Consider the following 13,774-nt stretch of genomic DNA (forward strand, 5'->3'; position numbering starts at 1 on the left):
TTGGGGAGGGTTTAGAAATAAAATGCACGTGTGCAGGCAAACGTTTAAAGTTCAGATTATTTAAATTCTAATAAATACTACACTTGAACAGTTCTAAATGACATAAAAGCCCAAATCTATTTTGCTGTAAACTGTAAAGCTTCTTTTAAAAGATGGCTCATGTTGGTGATGAGGTATCTGTCCTCCACCATAGGACAGATAAAAACTTGGCCAAAAAAAAAAAAAAGAGAAAAATAACAGAAAACAGCTTATGTCTTCATTTTTATTCCCACTCAAGAAAAAGTTAAATGTAGTAACTGCACAAATACAAATATCTCCTCAGGATTTAAACACAGAAACCATAATTTGTAAAATCAACAGATGCAACACATATATTTCCAAACATCAACTCACTGAAACTACAAATATAAGGTCACTCCATTTATGCTTCATTTGATTTACATATAATTTATTAGTTGACTTCCTATACTGCACTATTCTGCATTACAGTATCTCTGCATAAAATCTACGTTACTTTGTATAAACATTATTCCACAGTACTAGCCAAGCAATTATTGTGAATGCGTATGCGTTCATTCCAAGCTTTTACTGTAGCTATTTCATGCACATAAGCCATGCAGGTTGAGATTCTTAATTTTCAGATGAATAGTAACTTTGAAAGATATATTCAGTTGAATTCTACTTAGAATTCTTTATGAGAGCAATATGGTTGAATACAATGAAAAGAAACAAAAGGAAATAATTTGAATTACTTGCATGACGTGTAAAAACTCTCTTTTTGAAATACCAAATTTGATATGTGTACAGTCCTCAATAATATATACCTAAAAATTGTATCTAAAGAAATTTGGATGAAAAAGAAAGTATCTGTAAAGTGAATGCTAAATTCTGTTCTTCCCCTCTTCTGTCGTGTTTGCTTTATTCCAACTCCATTGTGATAATGCTGCAGAGGTATTAGACTGACACAATGATACAAAAAGCCTACAAACCCCAGCCCCTTCAGTACTTCTGTCATAGGCAGTAGACCAGTGCAGTAGACTTTAAACAATGTTTTTGTTTCTTTTATGCTCCATTTTTGAGCCAGACTTTTTTTTTTTTTTTTTTTTTTTTTTAGTGACCCCTAGTTCTTTGTGCACAAAATTCTAACATACAAAAACTAGAAAGCCCTGCTGAGCTGTGGTTAGGAGCAGGTCCCAACAATGTGCAGATCATGGGGTGTGTCATGATTTTCATCTTGGCAAGTACATCAAGACTTAGCTCTTCTAGGGAGTGGCCCTGGGTATGAACCTCTACAAACTTGGCCCAGGTTTCCTGTTTATAATCAAATAAGGTGTCTTTTGCCTAGTTTGCAAAACAAGCACAAAACTACCCACTGCTGATCTTTAACATGCACTTCCCAGTCACACTTCTCACACCGCACAGCTGTCTGCTTTTCTGTGGTTATTTGTCAGTGCCATGTGAGTGCAAGTAGGTGGGTACAGAAGAATTCTTTTTCTCCCCAGAAGTGAAAATGGGGAGACCAGTGAAAATGCAGAAAGCAAAGCAAACTATGAGACCACAGCAGCTAAGGCAGCAGAACAGATGTTCAGAATCATGGGACTGCCTGCAAAATTTTACTGGGGTTCTTCTTATTTGACTCCTTTCCTTTAAGCACTTGTGCTAAACCCCTGTGAGTGTTCAGGATTTTCTCTGCGTAAGGTCCAGACGTTGGCATGTAACCACAAATGAGGCTATGGGACAACCCTCTGAGCTGGGCTTACAGGGAAGCCCCAGCTGAGGAGATGCGCAAGGAACTGGTAAACTATTCTGCACCATGTACCTGCAGCCCCAGAGTGGAAGGCTTTGCAACAAAACTGTCATCTGCCCACACCCAGCACTTATGGACACTGGCTGTGGGAAGACACCAGCCATGTGCTTTTGAACACCAGCATCATCCATATTTCTGAGCTGCTGCTGGTGAGTTCTGGCTACCTGCAGCTGCCTTCTGGCAGGTGAGACCTGCAGGCCAAGCTGTGTGCTGGGGATGAAATGGGGACCAGTTATGACATGCAGGGGAAAGTGCTGCCCAGTATGACCCCATGCAGCAGCATACCCACACCTGCAGTGCAGGACTACAGCGTTTCTCCTGCTGCTTGATATCAAATACAGATGTCAGTGGTCAGTGACTTAGAGATCAGACTGACAGGTCAAATCCAGTACCTGGAGCTCGGCAGAAGCCTCAACACAGTCCCATAAACAGAGAAGACTCAGGCCAGGCTAGGGGGGAATATGAGGTGTGATTTTAAGAGTCAAGCTGCAAATGTGTGAGACCTGAGAGGTGTCTCCCTAGCCCAGACCAAGGGGCAGTCAACAAAAGAGAAAAGATCTATTTGCTCTGGAAAGCAACAGCCTTTTTTTGGCTAAATAAATTTCAACAGATCTATAGTAATCCCCTCTCAACTTTATTTTCAAGAGGTAAAATTGTGTCCCTTTTTACCCTCCCCTCCTGCCTCCGTTAATCTTAACTTGCTGCCTAGCATCTTTCGAGCCTTTCTGCTGGGGCTGTATGCAGCTTGGAGGTGCATATATGCTGTTACAATGAAGAAATGAAAAAGAATCATAAATGTAGGGCTGATATATTAAAAAGTGCAATACAAGATATATTTTATTCACTGTGGAATCCAACTCAGTCCACTCTGCCTGCTTATTCTAGTTAAATGCACATGTCAACATATAAAAAGTTATTTCAGACTGCAGTATTTCATTACCCGAGCCAAGCCAAATGAACACAGGAATAGCAACAGTACACACGCCAAGGAAAATGAACTTTTTTTTCCCTCCTACTGTGACATTTTTGGAGGCAGCTAATTATACATTAAAAAAAATCATGAATGAGCAGTGTAATTTTGGAGTCATAACTCAAAGTGCAGTATTCCCTTAAATATGAAATTAATGTAATCATGACATTTTAACAGTTTTTAATGGTTCTGCATTCTTCTACAAGGACTCATTCTAAGTAAACTTATATGCTATATAAAAAGACCACAATAATCTTTTCCCACCAGTAAAACTGCTACTCTTATGAGTGTTACATATATAGGGGTTTTTACATACATAAACAGAGCGTGGTCACTTGTGGAATCTATAGATTACATTGGGGGCATATTAAGGGAGTAATACATGCACCAAATTTGTTGGCATTTTTTACAGTGTCTAGATTTTTCTATCCTGTGCTATTTTGTACATTTCCTGCCCTGACATAAATGACCTCATTAACAAGAAATTCTAATAAGTATTCATAGGGTTTTTTTTTTTTTATTTCAAAATCTGAACTTTTCTGGCTACAGCTTAGTTCTATTTTGTGACCTCTCTCTGTATGTACAGCCCTGAAGGAGAAGGAGAGAGAAGAAGAAAAAAAAAGAAAAAAAGAAACAAAATTCTGCTCACACAAGGGAGTTTTCTGCTGAATGACATAATGGTTACTCCCGTTAGCCCGAGCTATGGTCAGCTTGCCCAACCACCTAGCAAAACTAAGTAAATGCAGAAAAGATATTTTGGGGATTGGAAATGACCTTCCAAATACAAGGAGTTTATTTTTGCCTTCCAAGCCAAAGAAGGAAATCACACAGCAACATATGGAGTACTTTATTCCCTACGTGTGAAGGTTGTGTTAGCTTTATAGCAGTTCCTGTCACCATGCAGTATCTTACCCCCCAAGCAGATATGTTTTACCACAGGATCAGAAGTCTATTTTTGCAGTCCTAACTCAGGGTAAAACTTCAATGGGAGTCTAGGATCTGACCCACTTGCAGTGATCCTTACAGTAACAATTACCCTGTAGCTGGGGCTAGAAATAAATCTTGCTCTCAACAGCGGAAACACAGTTTTGTTTTGTTTTGTTTTTTTTCCCTCTCGATAGTGAGTTCAGAATGTGCTACAGAAGGAGAGCTGACGGTACCTAGCAAAAGGTCCAGTCAAAAATAATAACAATATTCAGTATTCACAGAGTGCTGAAAGAGCTTTTTAGACTCTAAAAAATGGAGGCTGAAATGCATAAAATGTAAAAGCCAGAAAAAAAAAGGAGATATAGATACAAAACTACAAAATATAAATAAGAGCTATATATATGTACACATATCAGCAACTCTACACCCAATTAACATATATAATAACTACCCCAAAAAAATGTTGACAAAGGTCATGCAGAGCTGCAGAACCAGGATCAAATGAAATCTGTCCTGAAACAGGAGGTCAGTTTCCAAAATTTTCCAAGAAAATATAATTTTATATCTCTCTACTTTACCTCATAAGCCTTTATATGAAGTCCTTTATATGAATTTACTGTCAAGTTAAACTTTTCTTCCCTAGATACAGCCAACTTGTCAAGGCAGGTTGCCACAGTACTCTGTCGCTCTGAAGTAGAAAATTGGAAACACTTTCTTTCAGTATATGATTTAAAATACAGTTCTATAGAATGTGACATCTGTTCAAAAAATGTTCCATTGGAAACAAATTGTCATTTTCAGATGGAGAAACATTCCACAGGAAAATTGCCAACTTGTCTGTAGGGAAGGCAGCACTTGCAGCATACAGCCATAACCAGCTAAGAACAGCTACAAAACATATTTCTGAAAATAGCTTTCTAAATTAAATTGCTTAACATTGCAACAATTGTAGGTCATAAAAACTGTTCAAATTAAATTCGCTTCCATCAGAAAATAACAATTTTAAAAAATCTGTTCATAAGAAAAGACAGGTTTAACGAATTTATATTTTTTTAATTATTATTTGATGAGGGTAGAAGATTTGTTGAAATACTCCATTTTCACATTTCTGAATGAAGGCATTTTGTTTTGGGCACCAGGATGACTGATCATTTAGAACTTAATTTAGAATAACCTATTAAAAAATATAAAAGGTAGAAGCAAAATACTTGTAGCTGATCTGATTTCTGCTATTCTTCGCAAGTTCAGGTCAAAGCTCTTTGTGGAAGGATTTGACTTTTTATAAAATAATCGTCAAGATTTCCAAAATATTCTTAAGGTAAAAATACATTTTTTCACCCTGCAACAGTAGATAAATTGCTTCATTGCTTCACAGACAACTGAACTAACAGAGCTTTGTTTCCTATACATTTGCAGCTCGACTCTCTGGCACCTGAGAGGAGCCACGCTTACACTGCAGGCTTTTCTTCCGGGAGCAGAGGGATTAACAGAGTGTCTGTCCTCTACCCAGACACCTATTTTCTCTAAAACTTACAGGAAATAAACATCTCTAAGCTCATGACCTCTTTCTCAATTTCAGTTCAAACCAGTTGTGGTGCTTAGAATGTTTTGGTGGAGAACAGTAAGAAACGGACAGACTTGCTCAGCCACAGCCTTTGTGGTCGCTGCTGCTATTTTCAGGACCTTTTCCCTGCAGCTTAAACAGCCCAAGCACATCAATATGTATTAGATTTCCAGCATTGTAACAGCCCGTGAAAGATTCCTTTCCCCAAAGACTCCATTATTTACCAGCAGCCCTAAATCACTTTACTGTGTCTATCTTCCTTGGTATTCACGGTTAAACTGTGTACTCTCCTCAAGGAGCATTAGTGTAGAATAGCACAACTTCTGTCCTTGTTTCTCGTTAAAGGTCCTGCCCACCCCCCACCCCCCTTCCATGCTCCAAGGTGTCATGGGCAGCGTTTGCTGGGTGGTTTTGGTTCCACCAGAAAGGTTTCAGCCAAGAGAGCAGAAAAGCAACTAGATTGCACCAACTGCCTAATCACAGCAATCCTTGAGACAGCTATAAATGAGATCAAACTATTCAACCTGGATCCTAATCAACAGTCAGTACAACCACTGGGGAGCAGACACTGCCATCTGCACACTCATTTATGGGGCTTTGGAATTATTTAATGTTTGATTTATGGTGGTGAATTGTGTCCTGGCAAATGTTCACTATGTGAAACTTTTTGCTCCCTCACCCATTAAAAATCAGGGCCTGATCCATGTGAAAGAGTCCTGCTGAGTTCACTATGTTTTGGATCAGGCCTCTAGGTCTCAAGACTGGCAGATAATATTCCATTTCAGTCCAATGTTCTTGCTCAAATTTAGAAGAAGCTCAACTGTTTTCCATCAACATTTTTATGTTTACTTTTGGGATAATCTTCACAGTGGGTCAGGTTACATTGATACAGAAAGGATGACCCACACTCATACGTAAATCTTCCAAAAAATCTCAGCCTGAGGCAGATGTCTGCCTCGGAAAACTTCTGTCCAGATGGCTAAAGTTTGGCAAAGGTGTAAGCAACTGAAAACAGAATTGTATAATGGAAAGTGGTGTATAACCTTAATAGAGGGGTGATACCAAGTACCACATACGATAAGGCTCCACAACAAGAACTATAAGGGAAGAATTCTGGCAGGATTCTTTCAGATGTGCTTCAGAATATATGATCTATCTCTTCTTTCCTTTTGCTGGACAGGCATATCAGAGTTAGCTCTTATTTTTTTCTGGACCTTCAGACTTTACCATCACAACTAGGCAGCTCAAAACTAGCCTTTCCCACTCAACCTTTAAACAAGGTTTATCTGAGAAGCATAAAACCATCCCAAATAGTCAAAAGAAGTCCAGGCTGCAATAGTTCCTCTCTGCATTGAGAAGTCAGCTAAGCAAAGTAGAAAAGCTGTGCAGCTGAGATCTATGCTGTTAAATCAGCATTAATTGATTTTCAGATTAAAAACCTGTCTTGATGTTTCAGTACAAGAATGCATGCATGTTCTACAGTACCTTGAATCCCCAGCATAACTCAGAGATTCACTTGAACATAATAGATTAAAACCATGATTTCACTAAGACTAATTCTGAACTTTTTGAGTCCCCATTTCTGCTGTCACCTCATCTCTGTCAATTCACTCCTATTGAGCAGGATGTGATGACGTGAGCTGGAATCTTATTTAAAGCTATGTAAGAAACTTGCTGCATTTTGCAGCTGCGTAAATCCTGACTAACTCCACTAGCATAAATGAAAGCACAATTCGGCTTGAAGAATCAGGCATATTTTTTTTTAATTAGGTGATAGATTAAAAATGAAAATCTGATGACTTCATGGGTATGGTGCTCAATGGAGTTGTGCTGGGCTGCTATGGAGTAGATGAATCCAGGCAAATCAGGCTTTGACTTTTTTACTGGCATCCCATTCCAAATACACATTCACAGCATCTCTCCCTGTCAACATCCTGCCTATCTCCTTGAACTGAATGTGTCACACTCCAATAACATCTTCTTCACAAGATACACTACTAACTGCAAGTCACATTAGCTATGTTAATTATTGACACACACATTTGTCTTGAGAAGATATACTCCAAAAATCAGCAGTGCTCATGTGTACTAGCAAAGCCAGAGGGCCAGGATGAAATGTATTTTCTATTTAAAAGAAAGAGCGGCAGTGCATCTCTGACAGCTGCTTTCAAGAACTGTTTTAGTAGCTAAGAAAATCCACCGAACACCCATTTGCAAAAAGCCTTCTGAAAAGCTTTATGTTATGGAATGACTCAACCTTTAAGGAACAACCCACAAGCACCGTAGTTCCAAAATATGGTTTTGTTAACAAATGCATTTGTTGGGTTTATTTCAGGCATATTCTTGAAACCTCAAAAATGTAGCATGCTCATTTTGCAACTGACTCATTGTGCACCAATTTTCAGCTTTTTCTCTTTTTTTTTTTTTTTTTTTTTAATGCAGTTCAGTTATGCTCATCACCTCACCCACAAATTAGGGGTTTATAATGGAAATTCTGACAGGGCCTTCACTATGGTGGTAGTTGCAGACACTGTCATGATAAATAATTTACTATTTGATGACTCCTGATGTAATCCATTAACATCCATCATTCTAAAGGAGGAATAAGATGGTAGGGAAATACCACTCTTCTCTGAGCCCATCTTTTTAGCTTGAACTTTAAAATGAGTATTTAAATTGGTAAAGAGAGAGTTTACCGCCACAGTCCAACCTCTACATTTGTTTTTATTGGATGACATTTTTGTTCTGGCTCGCATTACTCAGATGGATAAAGCTCAGAAGGGTTCTGCTTTACTGCCATGTTTTCTCTTAGTGTTTCTGCATTTTTTAAATGCTACCAAATGGCTGCTTTTGGATCCCAGCATTGTCACATGTTGTCTATAAGTATGGAAATAGTTATGGTAATATGGATGTAAATCATAACTGTAAATACCACATAAAGAAGACTGCCATATAATTATAAAAATACCTAATAGATTTCTTTTTCAAAGACAATACAGCTGTCCCTTCTAACTTTTCATTTGTAAATTCTTTTCTCTCCTGTTTTTATTTATAGGTTGCCGTGCAGTTTGACATAGCACACCACGATTTTTGTTTCTAATTTTGAAAAGAAAAGAAAAAGAAGAATACTCATTTCATCATAAAGAAGCATTAGTTTACAATTTTGAAAAGAAAATAATGCCAGCTCTAGAACATCATCTTGGAACGAATCTCCCTCTTAAGACATTTCAAAAGAATCTGTCAATGGCTACATACCGCAATTTAAAATTAAACCCTGCCATTGAGCTCAAGAAAGGGTCGGCCAAATGGCACACATCATGTGTTGGGAAAGAAGCCCCATTCTTTCTCTAAACATTTCAGTGTTTTTATGAAAAGAACCACAATAGGTTATTACACTAACCACAACAAAATATGTTTTTTATACCCTACACAAGAAAAAACAGGTTGAAAGGTGTTATGGGTAAACTTACACTATGCATCATGCCACATTAATGAAAGGACTAACGCCTTACAAAAAAGGGTTTTACATATTGTCTGGAAACTGCCACCATGTATTTTATCCCTTTCCAGTCAGATTTGCAATGCTTAAAAGCAAAGTGCTACAAGTGTATTCCAACTCTGCTTTATGGTGGACTCGCATGGTGCTTCAACCTACACGAACTCGTTCTTACCTCTCCCTTATTACCTTAAACTTACATATGGAGCCTGGATGGTAACAAAAGAGAGGCTGCAGACAACACTGCCCATGCCACTTGAATGGAAGGCTATCTTTGAATCTTTGAAACATTTTTGCCTCAAAGCTTTTATCTGTCACTAAGCAACCACTTCAGAAATCTGTGCCTATTCCGTTCTACACAGCAAATCCCACATTTTAACTCTAATAGTAACAAGCCTTTAAAGGAAATCAAGCCCATCTTACCCATCAGAAATATACACTTTTCTCTCCCTCTCTCTCACTCAAAATTTATACAGAGAGTAATTATGGCTTTATGCAAAACAACACATAGCTCTGAATGGGTGAATTACATTCTGATTCCCTTTCAGAGAAACAACTAGAACAAATGAACTGGAAAATGCTGGTGGGAAAGATCAATCTGGGCTAGAGGTGCACTAATACCTTATCGATACAGACTTTTAAGCAGATGAAACATTCAAATCCACACTGCATTTTTATCTACACAACTGGCCTTTGTCCAAAAATGTGTCATTTTATGCATCACTCAGCTGGGAGGTTGCCATGACTATACTGGGTGACTAAATGTACAAAAAATTTCTCCAGGGGGAAGAGGCTGATCCCAAGGGTTTTCTGGTTCCAAGCAGGAGATCATTTTTCACCACCAGCTGGAGTCTGATGTCAGACATGCCCTTGCTTCATTTATTCTCCTCAGAGGTTGAAACCCAGCTTGTCCTTGCTGACTGCAATATTGTTTCAGATTTGGGCACAGAGCAGCTACTACACAGTGAACTATTAAAGCAGGACAGCCCATGAGACATGGGAAAATAGTTCAGGGGAAGTGGTTTGACAGCAGGATGCGGTCGTTTCTATTGTCCTATTAAAATAGAGATATCTGGGAAGCTTAACTTTGTTTTCACTATGTAAACATATGTGTTTTAGCCTAATGTGCCAAAAAGATGCAAATAAAAAAACCCAAACCCACACCACCAAACCCCCAAATAAACCCACACAACAAATGTTTTCTCTTTTTGTGTACTGTGTCTACTTTCTTGACAGGAAAATGAGAATGAAGCCCTGCACACCTAAAAGAAGGCTAATTTGTACTGACAGAACAAATACCCTGGGTTCCATTATTCTCTGGCATTTTATTTTACATTAGTAGTTTGTTCTGAGAATGAAAAGGAAGCTGCAAAAATTTAATGTCTTTTATGGAGTCATCTTATGAAAATAATTTTATGTATTTTTATTCCCTTCTATTTGTCTTCTCCAGAACAATAAGTAGAGAGATAGAAATCACCAGTTCCCATACAATATGTCATCAGTTAAAGCACTACAGTTTAATTCTTCAAACAAAACGGCACCTAGGTCTTGACCACACTAATGGTTTAAGCTTGCAACAACTATATTTAGATCATGCTGAAATGATGTTAAGATAGCTATACCATTTTTTTTTAAATTTTAAAAACTTTTTAATCTTTGACTGTTGTTCCGAGAATATTGTTGTGAATCTCTGCTACAGACTGTTACGACATGCTTACAATAGACATTTAACATGAGAAAGTGAAACCATGTTGCTTCATCATCTCCATGCATTTACATCGAGGCAATATTGATGAAAATTATAACCTTTTCAAACCAGCTAGAGTTCTGTTTTCTAACAGGTTTAAGTTGTAAAGATCATTCATTGCAGCATTTGCTGTGTACACTGGCATCTCCTGTAACATTCCTTTTCTTAGACCAAGATATCTCTGCAGTACTCTAGTTAAGCCTTTGAAAAAAAGTTATCAAGTCCACAGCATATTGTGCTAAAGCTAGACCAATGCCAGATATATTAATAACTTTCTGACCTCTCTTCTTCATAAATATAGAGCAGTCCAGGAGACCATGAACAACTGCTTCCGGAAGTATTTACAACACTAGCAATATTTCTCACACAAAGTAATCTGTTATGTCAGATTCTTTTATTGCTAAATTTTCAAATCTGTATTGTGGGTTTCTCTATCTATGCACATTCAAGAAATCTGAATGAACTAGTGGTGTGAATTTACAGAATATACAGAGGCTAGAGAGCAACATACTTCTTTTGAAGTGAATTAAGCTAATCTGAAAAAGCCATTTTCACTTTGAATGAGTGAGAGAACCACAAGGGACCAATCCACTTTAAAAGTTAACTCAGATAATTTGTCTTTATCTGTGAAGCTGATTCTCTGACACTGTCCAAGAAAGCTAAAAGTCAAAGAAAATCTGTCCTTTTCCAATGTTCTCCTAGCAATGATCATTAGGTATTAGGCAATAGAGTAAGAAATGATATTTGTTTAATTTCAATTTCTGCTTTTTGGCAAGAGGCACAATTCTTCGTTAGAATAATGAAAGGTTTCCTTCCTCTTTCTTTCTCGCCTCACTTCCCCCGAAAAAAAGTGAAAAGAAAATTTGCATGACAAATTTGAGTAAGACAAGGATACAAATAGGCAATGGTTATGTTAAATCCAAATGGACATTTGTCTCAGATGTTACATCATACCACATACCAAACCTGCCGTGCTGTTACTGTCCACAGAAAACACTGTTCTAGGAACACCATATTTTAGGGGTAGGTAAGAGAGCTGACCATAAAACTATTAGAGAAATAGATTCCTAGTTTTAAGCAAACTTGTACTTTTGTTATCACTTGAGTGGGAAAAGCTCTTGAGGATGTTCAGAATAGGTCTAAAACAATAGAGCCTCACCGAGCTTTGACCTTTAGGCATACTTCTTAGTAACTCTAATTAATAACAAAGATGAACATATTCTTGGAAAGAAGAGAGTGGGGGAGGGGCAGAATTGATGCAAAGATAACTGCACAGGGGGAAAAATGCAGTAAACATTAAAGAACCTCAAGATTATTAACTGAGTCAGCAAGTGTTGCTATTTACAAAGGCCCCTGATACTAGCTTTTCTGTTTAACTCACTAATTCTGGTATGACAAACACCTTGTCAGCTCACAGTACTTATCTACAAGATGTGTGATTTGGCTTCAACATGAAAGTAGTCCCTTTTAAAATCAAGAACTTAATCTGTATGGCAGGTAAATGGTTAATGCTGAACAACATGCACATGATACTTCAACTCCCTTGCAAAAATTAGGATATTATTGTTTGTTATAGTGCCCTGTAATTCTAAAGTAAATCATGCCAAGATACTATCTTTCACATCTGTAGATCAGATATCATTACTCAGGAAAAAAAAAAAGCTTTCATGCACTTACCTTATCCTCTAGCTGGATCAGTCTGGCTCCTACAGTATAGTATCCTTTGTCTACCCCTTTTTCTAAATAAAAAAGAATAAAAATAAGACATTCATTAGGTGGAGAATAAACTCAGACTAAGAATTATATCTATGGTATTCAAAGCAAAAAATAAGCTGGTAAAGTGTTAGGGCAGTATAAATAACATGAACATAACAAGAAAGAATTTCTTCATAGTGTACAGAAGTGAAAGAGGGTAGTTGGAGAGAAGGGAGTTAGTTTTTCTAACTGACAAGATTAAGTTAGTCTATAAGGCAACCTGGACCTTGGCAGAGGTAGTCTGTGTACATGAAAGACTATAGATAGTGTCTGAGGTAAATTGATTCCTTGTTTAATTATCTCAATTAACTGCACGTAGTTAGATGGAATAAGCATGCTCCCTAGGCATACCCTAGGCATTTTGAATATCATTGACATGAACAATGTACACTTTCTGTATATAAAGACATCAGAATAGTTTTCAACTGAGGTTGTATATGTAGGAGGCAGCACTGTCCAGAGTTTCAAGAGCTGGAGTGGCAGAGACCTATCTCTGCAAATGAGCGACCTTGTGAAAAGCCCTTGCATCTCCATCCTCATTTTCCCTCCTAGCCTTCATGATACCTGGTTATTTAAGCCCAGTTCTGTGATTTGTTTCACTTGCACACTGCAAATAGTGAGGCTGGGAGCCAAGATTGAAAACTGTGTAAAGTGGGGTCTATTCTTTGTGTTTACGTAGCCAATTGCAAAGGAATGCCATAGTTTGGGGGTGTTATTTCACAGGAAATGAAGCACAAAACCACATATTCTCTGAGCTAGGAGAAAATAACCACAAGAGAAAAACAAACAATCCCCAATACTACAGTAACTTCGAAGCCTATGCCAGTGGAAGTTGGACACATTTTTCTCCACTAAACTATTTTTCCAATACCGGGCTGGAATAAACACTCCTTGTTTGTTCCATAAATTATTCCACTTGTATGAGTGGTTGAGCTTTGGTTTTTAAAGCTATTTAAGTCCATTTTGCTTACGGCATGAGCAAAATGTGAAGGGCTTACTGGTAGGCAGACTGAGATGTGAATTTACAGTGCATCAGTAACTGCCTGTATGTGTGCTCATTCTGCAGGGAACTCACATTCTTGCATTTCTCAGTGAATGATATTTGCTTTACCATTACCATTAGCAGTGTATACATTTGCTAATGTTGATATGTTTAGTGATACATTTGCACCAAAGTTCATCCAAAGGTAACATGTACTGTATGCACCACAACCTTAAAGGAAGACTTTAAGCAAAAAGAAATGCTGGCAAGAGTACTTGTTTTGCTTTCCTCTCCTCTACAGACCACTTAGTGTATTCAAAAGGTCATGGACCCTTGAGAGTTCCAAGCAGACATTAGAAAGGAGAAATGTTTCATCAGAGAACCTGGAGGAGTAAATACCGTACAGAGAGAAAATTTCAAAGATTGTTCAAGGACACTGTGTGGGGACAGAAAATAAATGACATAGCTTGGCTCATATATGTATGCTGTTTATCATTCATTAGTTCACAACCACAGAAACCTCTTA

At 37.8% G+C, this 13,774-nt stretch overlaps 1 pseudogene across 1 annotated transcript in view; it reads right to left on the reverse strand.

The window, feature by feature from the left end:
- The window catches only part of LOC309670752 (potassium voltage-gated channel subfamily KQT member 1-like), a 438,140-nt pseudogene that overhangs the window by 197,474 nt on the left and 226,892 nt on the right, over positions 1-13,774 (reverse strand). Inside the window, exon 6 of the transcript in view lies at positions 12,189-12,250. The product of the transcript in view is annotated as a potassium voltage-gated channel subfamily KQT member 1-like (transcript). The remainder of the gene's footprint in view (positions 1-12,188; positions 12,251-13,774) is intronic.

This window comes from Vanellus vanellus (assembly GCF_965231255.1).
Source record: "Vanellus vanellus genome assembly, chromosome: 1".
Classification (NCBI taxonomy): domain Eukaryota; kingdom Metazoa; phylum Chordata; class Aves; order Charadriiformes; family Charadriidae; genus Vanellus; species Vanellus vanellus.